This window comes from Oryx dammah, unplaced genomic scaffold (assembly GCF_014754425.2).
Source record: "Oryx dammah isolate SB20612 unplaced genomic scaffold, SCBI_Odam_1.1 HiC_scaffold_3, whole genome shotgun sequence".
Taxonomy (NCBI): Eukaryota; Metazoa; Chordata; class Mammalia; order Artiodactyla; family Bovidae; genus Oryx; species Oryx dammah.
Window position 1 is genome coordinate 48,122,889 of NW_024070187.1, and position 15,676 is coordinate 48,138,564.

The following is a 15,676-nucleotide window of genomic DNA, read 5'->3' on the forward strand; positions in this document are numbered from 1 at the left end:
TGAACATAATTTGGTTAATGAGGAACAAGAAATGCCTGCTAAGTACAGCAGGTATTCTGTTAGCAGAAGACTGCTAAGACTGCTAATTATCCCTGACATATGTCAGATTGAATGGTCTTAGGTAAAAAAAAAAAAAAAAAAGTGCTGAGTGGAGACACTATTTTGAAAATAATCTCCTCTTTTTATTTATAAAATGTTTTTAAACATTCAGCTTTAAGAAATTGAAAAGACAAGTTTTCTGCAGACAGTAGTTGCAGATATTGTGCAAATTCTCCTGTGTACTCAGTCAATGATAAATAACTGCTGCCATTTCAGGTTTTTGTCTGTTATGAACTTGTAGAGAAAAAAAAAAAATCTTTATACCCAATTTCTAATTATCTAGACTCCCAAAAGTATCAACCTGCAGAATCCCCTGGCTTACGTTGTATCCAAGTCTTAACACCTAAAATCTCTTTAACTCCCTAAATTCTTTCTCCTTTCTTATAAATAAGAAAGACAAGCAACATTTTACATGAGGGTAAGAAAAAATCTTGAAGTTAACAGATTTTTGAACTTCTGTTATGGGATTTCAGTGGAGTTCCTTATTGCTGATTGACAAATAATTCATGGAAAAAGGTAATGCAGGGCAAGGGTTTCAAGGAAAATACTGCTAAAAATAGAAAATACCAGATGAACATGGCAATTAACAAACATGGGATCTGAACCAGATGATTCTGATTCCTTTCCTTTTGATGGACCAGAAATTATGGGTTGTACATGGTGCCAGATAGATTGGAAAAAAGAGAAGATTGTCACTTTGAAAACGATCACAAGGGACATGGGACAGTTCGAACTGTGACCAAAACAGGTTCTGAGGCTCTTTCTCTAATTTTTTTGCCCCTCCTGAAGTTCCTGAGATTGGAGATCTGGATAATGATTCTGAAGCTATCCTCGCTGCAGACTTTGAAATTGGTCACTTTTTACGTGAGCCTGTAATCCCAAGATTGGTGTTATACTTTACTGGAGAAGCTATTGAAGATGACGATGATTATGATGAAGGTGAAGAAGCAGATGAGGTAATGTTTACCAAATGAGCAAATAATTCTCTGTGTAACACATTGAGAAGCAAATTGAGTGGCTTATGTAGTCCATTTGTATATTCATTATTCCATGATATAGGATAAACACGTTTTTTGGAAAAACATGGTTTTAGAATTCTACATCCAAGCAATGTATGTATGAGGTTTCAATAAATAAACTGCAAAACTCAGGGAAAAAAAAAAAAAGAAAGAAAGAAAAGAAACATGGGATATTCATTTTTATTGATAAAAAATAGAAAATATTCTGATGACTCAGCATGTTATCTCTGAGCTAATTCAGTATGATTTCTAGACTCAGATTTGTGAGTCTAACCAACTTGCATTAAAATATATGAAAAAAATCATACAAGAACTTAATTATAAACTCATATATTTTGCTTTAATTATTTTTTCATGTGTAATTGGTCAATATGACTGTTTTTAAAATACTGTCTTAAAGATGGAGTGTAGACTACTTACTGTAGAAGTTATAAGGTCACACAGTTCTTATCCTGCTAAATTTATCATGTTTGTCAGTTTAAGAAGGTAGCTTCTGTGAAACTCACTTCATTGTAATGAAATCCTCTATATTAACATTGATCCCACAAATTTATCACACAAAAATGGTACTTAACATTTACATGTAATAGTTCTTTGCTTCTCCTTATGGCATAGCTCCACTAGCTTTGCCCTTGTGATGCTTCCTAAGGCCCACTACACTTCACAGGATATCTGGCTCTAGGTGAGTGATCACACCATCATGATTATCCTGGTTGTGAAGATCTTTTTTGTACAATTCTTCTGTGTATTCTTGCCACCTCTTCTTAATATCTTCTGCTTCTGTTAGGTCCATACCATTTCTGTCCTTTATTGTGCCCATCTTTGCACGAAAAGTTCCCTTGGTATCTCTAACTTTCTTGAACAGGTCTCTAGTCTTTCCCATTTATTGTTTTCCTCTATTTCTTTGCATTGATCACTGAGAGATTTCTTATCTCTCCTTCCTATTCTTTGGAACTCTGCATTCAAATGGATATATCTTTCCTTTTCTCCTTCGCCTTTCACTTTTCTTCTTTTCATAGCTATTTGTAAGGACTCCTCAGACAGCCACATTGCCTTTCTTTTCCTTGGGGATGATCTTGATCTCTGTCTCCTATACAATGTCATGAACCTCCATCCATAGTTCTTCAGGCACTCATCAGATCTAATCCCTTAAATCTATTAATCACTTTCACTGTATAATCCTAAGGGATTTGATTTAGGTCATACCTGAATGGTATGGTTTTGTATCGCATGGTTTTGTTTGGTATGGTTTGGAATGGTATGGTTTCTTGAATGGAGTGGTTTTCCCTACTTTCTTCAAAATCACTGCAGATGGTGATTGCAGCCATGAAATTAAAAGATTCTTATTCCTTGGAAGAGAAGTTATGACCAGCCTAGACAGTATATTAAAAAGCAGAGACATTACTTTGCCAATAAAGGTCCGTCTAGTCAAGGCTATGGTTTTTCCAATACTCATGTATGGATGTGACAGTTGGACTCTAAAGAAAGCTGAGCACTGAAGAACTGATGCTTTTGAACTGTGGTGTTGGAGAAGACTCTTGAGAGTCCCTTGGACTGCAAGGAGATCCAACCAGTGCATCCTAAAGGAAATCAGTCCTTAGTATTCATTGGAAGGACCTATGCTGAAGCTGAAACTCCAGTACTTTAGCCACCTGATGGGAAGAACTGGCTCATTTGAAAAGACTCTGATGCTGGGAAAGATTGAAGGCAGGAGGAAAAGGGGACAACAGAGGATGAGATGGTGGGATGGTATCACCACCTCAATGGACATGAGTTTGCGTAAACTCCGGGAGTTGGTAAGGGACAGGGAGGCCTGGCATGCTGCAGTCCATGGGGTCACAAAGAGTAGGACATGACTGGGTGACTGAACTGAACTGAACTGAGCTGCATACCTTCTTCCCACCATCACTCAAAAACACAGTGTTTTCTCTTAAAAATATAGGACATTCAGTTTAGGGAAAATATGCAGTATGGATGGGAGAGTTGGACTGTGAAGAAAGCTGAGCGCCAAAGAATTGATGCTTTTGAACTGTGGTGTTGGAGAAGACTCTTAAGAGTCCCTTGGACTGCAAGGAGATCCAACCAGTCCATTCTGAAGGAGATCAGCCCTGGGATTTCTTTGCAAAGACTGATGCTAAAGCTGAAACTCCAATACTTGGCCACCTCATGCGAAGAGTTGACTCATTGGAAAAGACTGATGTTGGGAGGGATTGGGGGCAGGCGGAGAAGGGGACAACAGAGGATGAGATGGCTGGATGGCATCACCGACTTGATGGACGTGAGTTTGAGTGAACTCCAGGAGTTGGTGATGGACAGGGAGGCCTGGCGTGCTGCAATTCATGGGGTTGCAAAGGTCGGACACAACTGAGCAACTGAACTGACTGAACTGACATAGAAATAACTGAAGATACCAGCCTCAAGATACATTTAGAATTTAGTTAAAAGCAGTAAATTTTTTTTTCTTTTTTCTTTTTTTCTTTTTTTTTTGTCAAAATAATATATTCTTTTAGTATTTCCCAGGTTTATATATTCATTTTTGGTTAAGTTGGTTGTATATAGAAATAATTCTTACACATTTGAAAAATGCTAACCACAATTTAAATTTTTTATTTTTCAAATACCTTGTTTTATGTTTGGCTCTTTATATTAATCATTAAACATAAAACAAAAAAATTCTTTCATATTTCTCTAAGGGCAAGCAAACATGACTAAGAAATTTAAAAATATTGTTTGTTGCTGGTTTTGTTATTTTTTTAAGTTTGAAATATCAAAGACAACACTCTTTTTATATAACACATAATGAAATTCCTCATCTTTTGTTCAGTTACTATTGTGTATGAAAACTTCAAAGCATTTATAATTAAGTTATATTTTATAAGAAATGTAGTGTGCTCATCTGGTAAGTAATAAAAGCGTCAAACTCTGATTTCTTAAAAAAAAAAAAAAGTCTTCCTAGTGTTCTCTTTCTTATGATAAATTAAGAAAATTGTGTTCTGAATTCTTTCCATTTGTTAGTTCCCTGCCATATTTTATTGAAAATATGACTCATATCTTGGCACTATATCTGAAATAAGTTAGTTCTAGCTTGTCTGAAAACAAGTTCACAAGTCTCAAGTTTTGTCTGACTTTCACAAAGAATAGATGTTATGTGAATTTTTAACTGTCTCTGCAGTCTGGCACCACTCAAACTATTCATATTTATTTTAACCATTTTTTAACCCCCACCGGATTCTCAGTTCTAGGAACTTTGACATGCAGCACAATGATTCTAGATTCTGATCATTCTAGCTTCCATTCTCATACAAGCATTTTTGTTTTGCCTAAAATTCCCTACACACTAATTTTAAGTCAAGCTAATTTTCAAGTGATGGACAGGGAAGCCTGGCATGCTGCACTCCATGGAGTCACAAAGAGCCGGACATGACTAAACGACTGAACTGAACTGACTTTTTCAAGATCTTTTGTTTCATTATTTTTTTTAATCATTTGTGGCTACTCTACTGGATATTTTATTTCCCAGAATTCAGTAGAAATTAAAATTTGCCCTCATGAAATTCAGCAACGAATCATTTAAGTTTGTATCTGCTTGTGTATTGCATTTGCTTTGTATTAAATATAGGTTTATCTCCCAGTTTACTGTCTTGGGGTGGGCGGGTGGAGGTGGGGGAAGAGACAACCTATTATTCTTTTATCTCATACCATTATTATTAGAAAAAAATGCATCTTATTTTTATGAATTAAATTTTTAATTAAATTCCAGATGTTTCTGTGTGACTATTTACTAAGCTTTCAATATAGTGCCTGCCTGATGCCCTATAAGGGTTTAATAATTGAAACCTTTATTATTGTCACTATTATTTCCTCTTTCTCACTTTCATCTTTCTAAAATCTGCATTTCTCAGTTCCCTGTTGAAACAGTATCAATTTCATACAAGATAGATTTTCTAGATCTTTCTTCTCCTCTGCATTTTTACATGCTGATATGTCCTGAGATCAGTGCATTTCTCATCTGTCTCTATACTCACTCCCTCACTTGCTTTCACCAAATTCTTGACAGAAAGAGATGTATCCCGTGTATGATTATACACCAGATAGAATAGACATGTCCTTAATTTGTATCCTATATTTTAAGAATGGAGAAATGTAGAGACTTACTAAAGGAAAGGGTGAGAAAATCTAAATGCAGATGCATGTGAAAGATAAAGGAAAATGTAAAATTGAGGGAGATTATATGAGATGTTCTCAAAGTACTTAATGATGCAAAGGCAATGTAGTCATCAAAGAAAGAGGTAAAAAAATTTGTGTAGGTGTCACAAAATTTTTGAAGGCTTGCATGATCACTGAGCAGGAAGAAAGGTATCTGACTTTAGACAAAATAAAAATTAACTGACATTAATAGCTGGAGTCTTTGCTGAAGTTTCCAACTTAAACACTTTCAAATAAATCTCTTATTGCATAAGTTTGCTGCTGCTGCTGCTGCTAAGTCGCTTCAGTTGTGTCCAACTCTATGCGATCCCATAGATGGCAGCCCATCAGGCTCCTCTGTCCCTGGGATTCTCCAGGCAAGAACACTGGAGTGGGTTGCCATTTCCTTCTCAAATGCATGCATGCATGCATGCTAAGTCGCTTCAGTCATGTCTGACTCTGTTGCATAAGTCTAGGTTGTTTTTTATTTCACACTTCTCTGTAAAGTTTGACAAAGTTGATGTTTTCTTGAGCCTTGTTCCCAGGAAATCTGCAAAATGAATAGTTAAGAAATATCACTTCCTCTGTGTGCTCCAAAGAAGCTTCCTTGCTCTTAGAGAAAAATTGAACCTGACAGAGTTAATCAGGCAAGGAAGACTCAGTTCAAGACTATCGCAAAAGGGGAGAGAGATTGAACACACTTTACTCAAATAAAAGGTAGGAAAGATTTTTGGTTTTGGATAAGCTTGTGAAGAACTACTGGAGGGTGTTAGGAAGAAGTTGTTCAATGTGATTAGGCCTTCCAAGTTTGCTAATTGATGCTTAAGCTTCTACCCTTACACAGAGACCTAGTATAGGTCTCATTGATAATTCTTACATTTGATTTAAGCAGAATGACTTTGATTACACTTCAAGGGGATGGTTTTCTTGCTCTTGAAAAAGAAATTCCTGGGAAGAGTCTTTCTCTAACAACAACAACAACAGCAACAACAAAAAACTTGCAACAGTCTGCAAGATTTACATCTCAAAGTGGCAAAGAAAAAATTAAAAATTTTGACTTTTCTAAAGTAAATGCTCTAATGCAAGGAAGGTCAAGATCTATAATCAAGGAAAAAGCTGCCTAAAGAATAATTAAGCTAAGGAGAATAATAAGATTGTCTTGGTGACCCAGTGTATTCTGTTTATCCTGAGATAAACCCATCTCTATCTTTCTTCAATAACTCAGATAAGAAGCTTCTTTCTTTCCTTGCTGTCATAAGAATCCAAGATGACTTCCTTCTGTATCAGCCTTCATAAAACCTCAAGACCCCCATCCTTTTTTGGGGGACTTTCCTCATTAATAACTGCTCTCATTGAAAATAATTTTCTTAATTTTTGGTGCATTCTATTTTTCACATGGTAATACATCACACATCATTTCATATTAAAAAAAAAACTCCATGAGTTGATGTAAACAAAGTACTTAGCATATATGCAACATGATTACTTTTAAATACTCAAATCGGCAAATAAAATTATTGTAAGTACCTAATAAATTTGGTTTTTAAACAAGTCTCTAATTCTGAAGGTAAATATTACTCCTCAAAGTTAGATATAGATGGGATTATGTCTCCCATAAGAAGGTGATATGTTTAAGCAAAAATGAGTTTTAAGTGAATACAGGGATATATGAACATGCCTAGCAAAAAAGCACGAATCTATTACATAACCTGCTTTCCTAAACTATTTCAGCTCCCTGTCTTCAGGCATTATGACATGTATCTTATAAGGGAAGCTCACTCTGAGTCAGAAAGAATCGTATTCTGATAACAGGTCAGGCAAATCTGGTGAAATCAAACACAATAATACCCTATGAATAAATGGAGGATGGGACATTTAGGACAAACCAGAATTCTTGACCTAGGTATTAGTTCCATAGGTTTCAAGCTGCAGGGTCTGATGGATTCTTATACTTACATAACAATATTAGGGTTCCTATACATTTTCTATGTCAACTACTTTTGTGAATTTATTTTACCACCCCTAAAATACATTTAACATTACTCATGCTAATTACTGAAACTTCTGTGCTGAGTTGAATGACATTTTTAGTTTATTTTTGTTTTATAACATTTTGGGTATTGATTCCATATTGGAATATTTCCAGTGTTTACCAGTGTTCCCTGTAATGTGAATTATTGATTAAAGTACTTCAAATGTTAGCTAACCACTTTTAGACTGGTACTTAGTTCTAATTTGTATAAAACACATTCAACTAATCCTAAATATCGTTAAATTAAGTAATATTACATTGGACATCATTATTTACCGGATAATGAATTGGGACTTACTTTAAAGTCTTGAGTTTGTCATTACCATTCAAGTACTTATAGATTTATATAGTAAAATTTCTTTTGCAGCATTTTTATTCCAATTTGAAGAGATGACTTCTAGCAGATGGGCTTAGAACAGAGAATTTCTTTTCACTGAATATTTAGTATGTCAACCTCACTCTAGCTAGTCTTTAGTTTTAATTTTTGATATTTCCTTATTTTCTCCATTGTCTAATCCTATTTTAAGTATGGAGGAAATATTTGAAAACTTGAGATTGAAGTTGCTCAGAGCAAACAATCTGTACTCTGTATAAAAAAGCAAAAATGTAAGAAAAAGGAAAAAAAAATGTGACAGATATTAAACATGAGCTAATTTAAATTTAGTTGATTTTTATTTTAAATTATATATAATATACCTGAAATATATAAATGGGAAATACACGTCATAATAGTTAGTTTTCTTCTGAAAGGCCTATATGCATTCTTTTTCATAGACTGCCTGAAAGAACTAAAAAGCAACAAGAAAATAAATATTTTTTAAAGTGCTGTATCAGCTCTTAAAACAGACAGAGCTGACATTTTGAGGTGTGAAAGGGAGATTAATTTTGGATAGAGAGACAGAAGATGGTAAGAAAATTTAAATTCTTTCTTGGCAGATGACAACAATCTCTTTACAGTTTCCTGTTGCTATTCTGTCTTTTGCAACATTATCCACACACCTACTAGTTTCCTTAAGAAGAGCAGACAACTGAGAGGCATCATTTGAATAGAGTGGTTAAAATATTATGAGGGCATTTTTAAAAAGGAAATATAATGTTCAAAGATATTATATGTATGTGCATGCATGCTCAGTTGTGTCCAACTTTTTGCGACCCCATAGACTGTTGCTCACTAGGTTTCTCTGTCCATGGAATTTCCCAGGCAAGAATACTGGAGTGGGTTGCCATTTCCTACTCTCGGGGATTTTCCTGACCTGGGCATTGAAACTGCATCTCTTGCATCTCCTGCGTTGGCAGGTGGATTCTTTACTAACCAAGCCACCTGGGAGGCCCTTCAAAGGCATTAGTGAGGAAATAATTATCAGGGAAGAATTAACATATTTGTTTGCAGAAAAGTTGCTTTCAGATTGTTTTATATTTACTGTGTCCTTGAAATTTTGTTATTAATTTTCTTTCCAAAGTTTTTACTAGGCTACTGGTTTAGACAGGGTACCTAGAACTCTAATCATGGTGGAGTATGCTTAATAATGATTTCAGACAAGAGTGGGAGTAGATCAGGAGAGGCAGCTGCAGACTTCAATTTACCCCTACTTATATGCTTCAGTGGACAATTTTATTAAACTCAAAAGTCTTATCTTTTTAGAAACTTTTTCAAATGGAGTAATTCACTCTGGAAAAACTTTTTATGACGCCTGGTAAGAAACTTGTCTGCCAGTGCAGGGGACATAAGAGACATAGGCTTGATCCCTGGGCTAGGAAGATTCCTTGAAGGAGGTCATGACAACCCACTCCAGTATTCTTGCCTGGAGAATCCCTTGGACAGAGGAGCCTGGCAGGCTACAGTCCATGGGGTTGCAAAAGAGTTGGGCACAACTGAAGTGACTTAGCACACACACATGCACATACATATGTGTGTGTTGCCAAAAATAGAGACTAGTTTGCAATCAGTATGTTCTCTAAAAGCTAAGAAATATTTTCCAAAACATAGTACTTACCTTAGGAACAGAGAAAGTATAGTCAATAACATCTATTTTGTTTCTTATTTCCAAATATCAATATAAGCAATATTTATCTTCTAGCCACTTCATCTGACTTTTTTTTTCTTTTTTGTTGGGGAAACACCTGCCACAGGACCATGTGTTTTTTAAGAATGGATTAACTCTACACTCGTGGTTCTTTAGGATAATGTAAGATTCAAGTCAGCTCATTCTGCGTTCCATCACTGTGCCCATGTTATCAACTCAGGGAAGAGCAAGTGATCCTGGTTGGCCCAAAGAGATAATTCACAGTCTTCCTTAGCACTCTTTGGGTACTGTGTTTGGCAAGCTGACTGAAGGTGAGTCTGGGACATTAGTGGCCATTTTGGCACCCAAAAAATGAGAGGAAACTTGAAAATTAAACCAATGTAAAGAAACCAAAAGTGATAGCACAGAGAAAGAGCTAGAGTAACAGAAAAATGCTGGGTCTTAATAAAATAGTTTGGGCACCCAAACAAAAAATACGATATCTACTCCAAGAACTTTTATTTACATATTTCCCCTTATTTACTTACATAAACTAAATAATAATTATATCACTTAACCCTATACATAAGTCCATTTTCATCCTCAGCTTTGCCATTTGAGTATCTCTGTGTTAGCCACCCTCCTTCATGTATCGCATTGTGGAGAACATTTCTTGGGATTCTGTAACAATAGAGTTTGCTTAGAATTGATCAGGATACATTTGATTCTGCTTTTCTGTAAAACTCTAAATGGGTAAAATGCTTCATTTTCCTCATCTTTATAATATATGTATTTCAACATGAAAATCCACTTTCCTTGGCTGTACAAACTCCAAGTCAGTTTCTATTTTTAAAATTAAATATATGCTATAAATAATAAATGTCAGTTGTGGAGAAAATACATTCAAAAGAGGCAAAACTAATATTTCAGTTTCTTTTAAGATTGTGAGAAATTAATTATTTTTTAAAAACTTATATAAAAATGTTCATCATTAAAAGAAAATAAAATATTAATTGTTGTCACTATTCTGTCTCTTCTTCAAGTCTTTCCACACAGGCAGTCAAATTCAAAAAGCGTTTGCTCTCACGTTTGAAGAAAGTTACATCACAAAGAACAGAAACTATTTTCAGTTCTAAAAATATATTTTCTGGATTTTTTAATAAGAAATGAAAAAATAAAAGTATACATGTAATTAATATTTTATGGAAATATATAATTATTAGTAATGATTGATAATTTCTGCTTAATTATATTTTAGTATGTGATAATTAGATGAAAATATCAGGCAATTTTTATGACTGTAAAGCACTATTATAATTTATAGCAAAATCAAATATTTTTAGCATCAACCTGGGACACAGGAGAAAACAGGTAATTATGAGTGAGATTCTATACAAATTGGAATAATTGGGCTCAAAATGGAGCTATCTCATAATTACAGAAGAGTTTTAACATTGATTAGGATAGAATGTATGGAGATTTAAGTATTTTGTTTCTATTCAATATGTGTCCAGTTCAGTTCAGTTCAGTTCAGCTCAGTTGTTCAGTCGTGTCCGACGCTTTGCGACCCCATGAACCGCAGCACGCCAGGCCTCCCTGTCCATCACCATCTCCCAGAGTTCACTCAGATTCGTGTCCATCGAGTCTGTGATGCCATCCAGCCATCTCATCCTCTGTCGTCCCCTTCTCCTCCTGCCCCCAGTTTCTCCCAGCATCAGAGTCTTTCCCAATGAGCCAACACTTCGCATGAGGTGTCCAAAGTACTGGAGCTTCAGCTTTAGCATCATTCCTTCCAAAGAAATCCCAGGACTGATCTCCTTCAGAATGGACTGGTTGGATCTTCTTGCAGTCCAAGGGACCCTCAAGAGTCTTCTCCAACACCACAGTTCAAAAGCATCAATTCTTTGGCACTCAGCCTTCTTCACAGTCCAACTCTCACATCCATACATGACCACAGGAAAAACCATAGCCTTGACTAGACGGACCTTAGTCAGCAAAGTAATGTCTGTGCTTTTGAATATACTATAGGTTGGTCATAACTTTTCTTCCAAGGAGTAAGCGTCTTTTAATTTCATGGCTGCAATCACCATCTGCAGTGATTCTGGAGCCCCCCCAAAAATAAAATCTGACACTGTTTCCATTGTTTCCCCATCTATTCCCATGAAGTGATGGGACTAGATGCCATGATCTTAGTTTTCTGAATGTTGAGCTTTAGGTCAACTTTTTCACTCTCCTCTTTCACTTTCATCAAGAGAGTTTTTAGCTCCTCTTCACTTTCTGCCATAAGGGTGGTGTCATCTGCATATGTGAGGTTATTGATATTTCTCCCTGCAATCTTGATTCCAGCTTGTGTTTCTTCCAGTCCAGCGATTCTCATAATGTACTCTGCATAGAAGTTAAATAAGCAGGGTGACAATATACAGCCTTGATGAACTCCTTTTCCTATTTGGAACCAGTCTGTTGTTCCATGTCCAGTTCTAACTGTTGCTTCCTGACCTGCATACAGATTTCTCAAGAGGCAGGTCAGGAGGGCTGGTAGTCCCATCTCTTTCAGAATTTTCCACAGTTTATTGTGATCCACACAGCCAAAGGCTTTGGCATAGTCAATAAAGCAGAAATAGATGTTTTTCTGGAACTCTCTTACTTTTTCCATGATCCAGCAGATGCTGGCAATTTGATCTCTGGTTTCTCTGCCTTTTCTAAACCAGCTTTAACATCAGGGAGTTCACGGTTCATGTATTGCTGAAGCCTGGCTTGGAGAATTTTGAGCATTACTTTACTAGCATGTGAGATGAGTGCAATTGTGTGGTAGTTTGAGCATTCTTTGGCATTGCCTTTCTTTGGAATTGAAATGAAAACTGACCTTTTCCAGTCCTGTGGCCACTGCTGAGTTTTCCAAATTTGCTGGCATATTGAGTTCAGCACTTTCACAGCATCATCTTTCAGGATTTGAAACAGCTCAACTGGAATTCCATCACCTCCACTAGCTTTCTTCATAGTGATGCTTTCTAAGGCCCACTTGACTTCACATTCCAAGATGTCTGGCTCTAGATTAGTGATCACATCATCATGACTATCTGGGTCGTGAAGATCTTATTTGTACAGTTCTTCTGTGTATTCTTGCCACCTCTTCTTAATATCTTCTGCTTCTGTCAGGTCCATACCATTTCTGTCCTTTATCGAGCCCATCTTTGCATGAAATGTTCCCTTGGTATCTCTAATTTTCTTGAAGAGATCTCTAGTCTTTCCTATTCTGTTGTTTTCCTCTATTTCTTTGCATTGATCGCTGAAGAAGGCTTTCTCTTCTCTTCTTGCTATTCTTTGGAACTCTGCATTCAGATGCTTATATCCTTCCTTTTCTCCTTTGCTTTACACCTCTCCTTTTCACAGCTATTTGTAAGGCCTCCCCAGACAGCCATTTTGCTTTTTTTGCATTTCTTTTCCACGGGGATGGTCTTGATCCCTGTCTCCTGTACAATGTCACTAACCTCATTCCATAGTTCATCAGGCACTCTATCTATCAGATCTAGTCCCTTAAATCTATTTCTCACTTCCACTGTATAATCATAAGGGATTTGATTTAGATCATACCTGAATGGTCTAGTGGTTTTCCCTACTTTCTTCAATTTAAGTCTGAATTTGGCAATAAGGAGTTCATGATCTGAGCCACAGTCAGCTCCCAGTCTTGTTTTTGTTGACTGTATAGAGCTTCTCCATCTTTGGCTGCAAAGAATATAATCAATCTGATTTTGGTGTTGACCATCTGGTGATGTCCATGTGTAGAGTCTTCTCTTGTGTTGTTGGAAGAGGGTGTTTGCTATGACCAGTGCCTTTTCTTGGCAAAACTCTGTTAGTTTTTGCCCTGCTTCATTCCACATTCCAAGGCCAAATTTGCCTGTTACTCCAGGTGTTTCTTGACTTCCTACTTTTGCATTCCAGTCCCCTATAATGAAAAGGACATCTTTTTTGGGTGTTAGTTCTAAAAGATCTTGTAGGTCTTCATAAAACCATTCAACTTCAGTTTCTTCAGCATTACTAGTTGGGGCATAGACTTGGATAACTGTGATATTGAATGGTTTGCCTTGGAGAAGAACAGAGATCATTCTGTCATTTTTGAGATTGCATCCAAGTACTGCATTTCACACTCTTTTGTTGACCATGATGGCTACTCCATTTCTTCTGAGGGATTCCTGCCTGCAGTAGTAGATGTAATGGTCATCTGACTGTAATGGTCACCCATTCCAGTCCATTTTAGTTCGCTGATTCCTAGAATGTTGACATTCCCCCTTGCCATCTCTTGTTTGACCACTTCCAATTTGCCTTGATTCATGGACCTGACATTCCAGGTTCCTATGCAATACTGCTCTTTACAGCATCGGATCTTGCTTCTGTCACCAGTCACATCCACAACTGGGTATTGTTTTTGCTTTGGCTCCATCCCTTCATTCTTTCTGGAGTTATTTCTCCCTAAAAAATAAATATATATGTTTAAATGTATCTGCATATGCTGTTAACCCATTTATCTTCTTAGGAATTCTAAGCCATAGATATAAATTCTTTTAAAATCTGTCATCTTAAATATTTTCACTTTCAAATTATGAAAATTTTAAGCCAAAGAATGCATTACCTTTTTATTGCTGCAAAGCACATTAACTCAGAAATAGTGACTTTAGGCAATTATTGTTTATCATCCTGTTTAGTGTCTGTGGATGATAAATTGAGTCCCAATTTAGCTGGTTCTTATAACTCAGGAGCTTGAATGAAGTTGCAGTAAGGTGTGAGTTAGAGCTGCAGCCATCAGAAATCTTGCCTGAGGTTGAAAGATTTCCTTCCAAGTTGGCTTATTCTTATCACTCAAATATTATTGTTGCCTGTGTTGGCTGCTGGTGGAAAGCACCAGTTCCTCTTTATTTGTATGCCTCTCTGTAGGGCTGTTTAAGTATCTTCATAGCATGGGATCTGGCTTCCCCTAGAATGAGCAAGCCAAGAAAACACGGTGAAAGTTACAATATCTTTAATTACTGCTCCTGGGAAGTTACACACCCTCACTTTCAAAATGTTTACTATATAGGTCAGATATAATTCATTGTAGAAGGCCACTACTTATAGACATACATACATGAAAGAATTTTTTTGGTGCCAAATTCTTCTCTATGCCACCTTTTTATTCATAAAAGAATCAGTTTGTTTATTAAAATAATATATTTTTAACATAATAGTAAAAGAGTGCCTATGGTATGTACCTGCATACAAGCTCAGTCATGTCTACCTCTTTGTTACTTTGTGTATCTGTTTTGAAATATTGTTCTCTTCCCTCACAACTAGGTGACAGGCCAAACTGTCATTATCCTAAATTATAAAGAAGAGAAAGATAATGGGGAGCTAAATAATTTTTCAGGTATCTAATCACTCTCCAGTGTTAAGAGTCAGTGGAAACTGTTCCTTTCAAGAATTAAGCACAAAGGACATGGAGAGGAAAAGTTGCAAAAAATTCACCTTTATAATTGTGGTATAATTATATAACACAAGTGTGTGTGTGTGTGTGTGTGTGTGTGTGTGTGTGTATGCTGTGTTAAGTCACTATAGTCGTGTACAATTCTTTGAAACCCTATGGACTGTATCTGTCAGGCTTCCCTGTCCAAGAGATTCTCCAGGCCAACATACTGGAATGGGTTGCCATGCCCTCCTTCAGGGGATCTTCCCGACCCAGGGATAGAACCTATTTCTCTTATGTCCCCTGCATTGGCAGGTGGGTTCTTTACTATATATATAGTGGGAAGCCTCTCTATATATATAAATTTACACACACACACACACACATACATATATATATATATACATGTGATCAGGTCAGTTCAGTCACTCAGTTGTGTCCAACTCTCAGTGACCCCATGGACTGAAGCACAGCAGGCTTCCCTGTCCATCACTAACTCCCAGAGCTTGATCAAGCTCATGTCCATCCAGTCAGTGATGCCGTCCAATCATCTCATCCTCTGTGTTCCCCTTTTCTTCCTGCCTTCAGTCTTTCCCAGCATTAGGGTATTTTCGAATGAGTCAATTCTTCTCATCAAGTGGCCCAAGTATTGGAGCTTGAGCATCAATCTGATCAAATATATCTATATGTGTAAACAAATATACCTATTTATAGATTGTGTTAGTGAAGTGACCCTTAAGAAGGCCTCTGGATGTCTTCTAACAGGAACTGGTAACCAGAGTCAATAATCATGTGATTTATAAGCTTAGAATTTTCAGCCTCATTCCCCATCCCTCAACATTTGGAGAACTAAGAGGGCCTGGAGATTGAATTAAATCACCAGTGACCAATGAGCTCACTATCA

General features: G+C 36.5%; 1 long non-coding RNA gene across 1 annotated transcript; it reads left to right on the plus strand.

Annotated features, from left to right (window-relative positions):
* Positions 1–868: 868 nt before the first annotated feature.
* Positions 869–9,067, plus strand: LOC120862011. Its single transcript, XR_005720679.1, has 3 exons — positions 869–1,055; positions 6,390–6,393; positions 9,055–9,067. It is a non-coding gene; the product is annotated as an uncharacterized LOC120862011 (long non-coding RNA).
* The last annotated feature ends 6,609 nt before the right edge of the window (positions 9,068–15,676 follow it).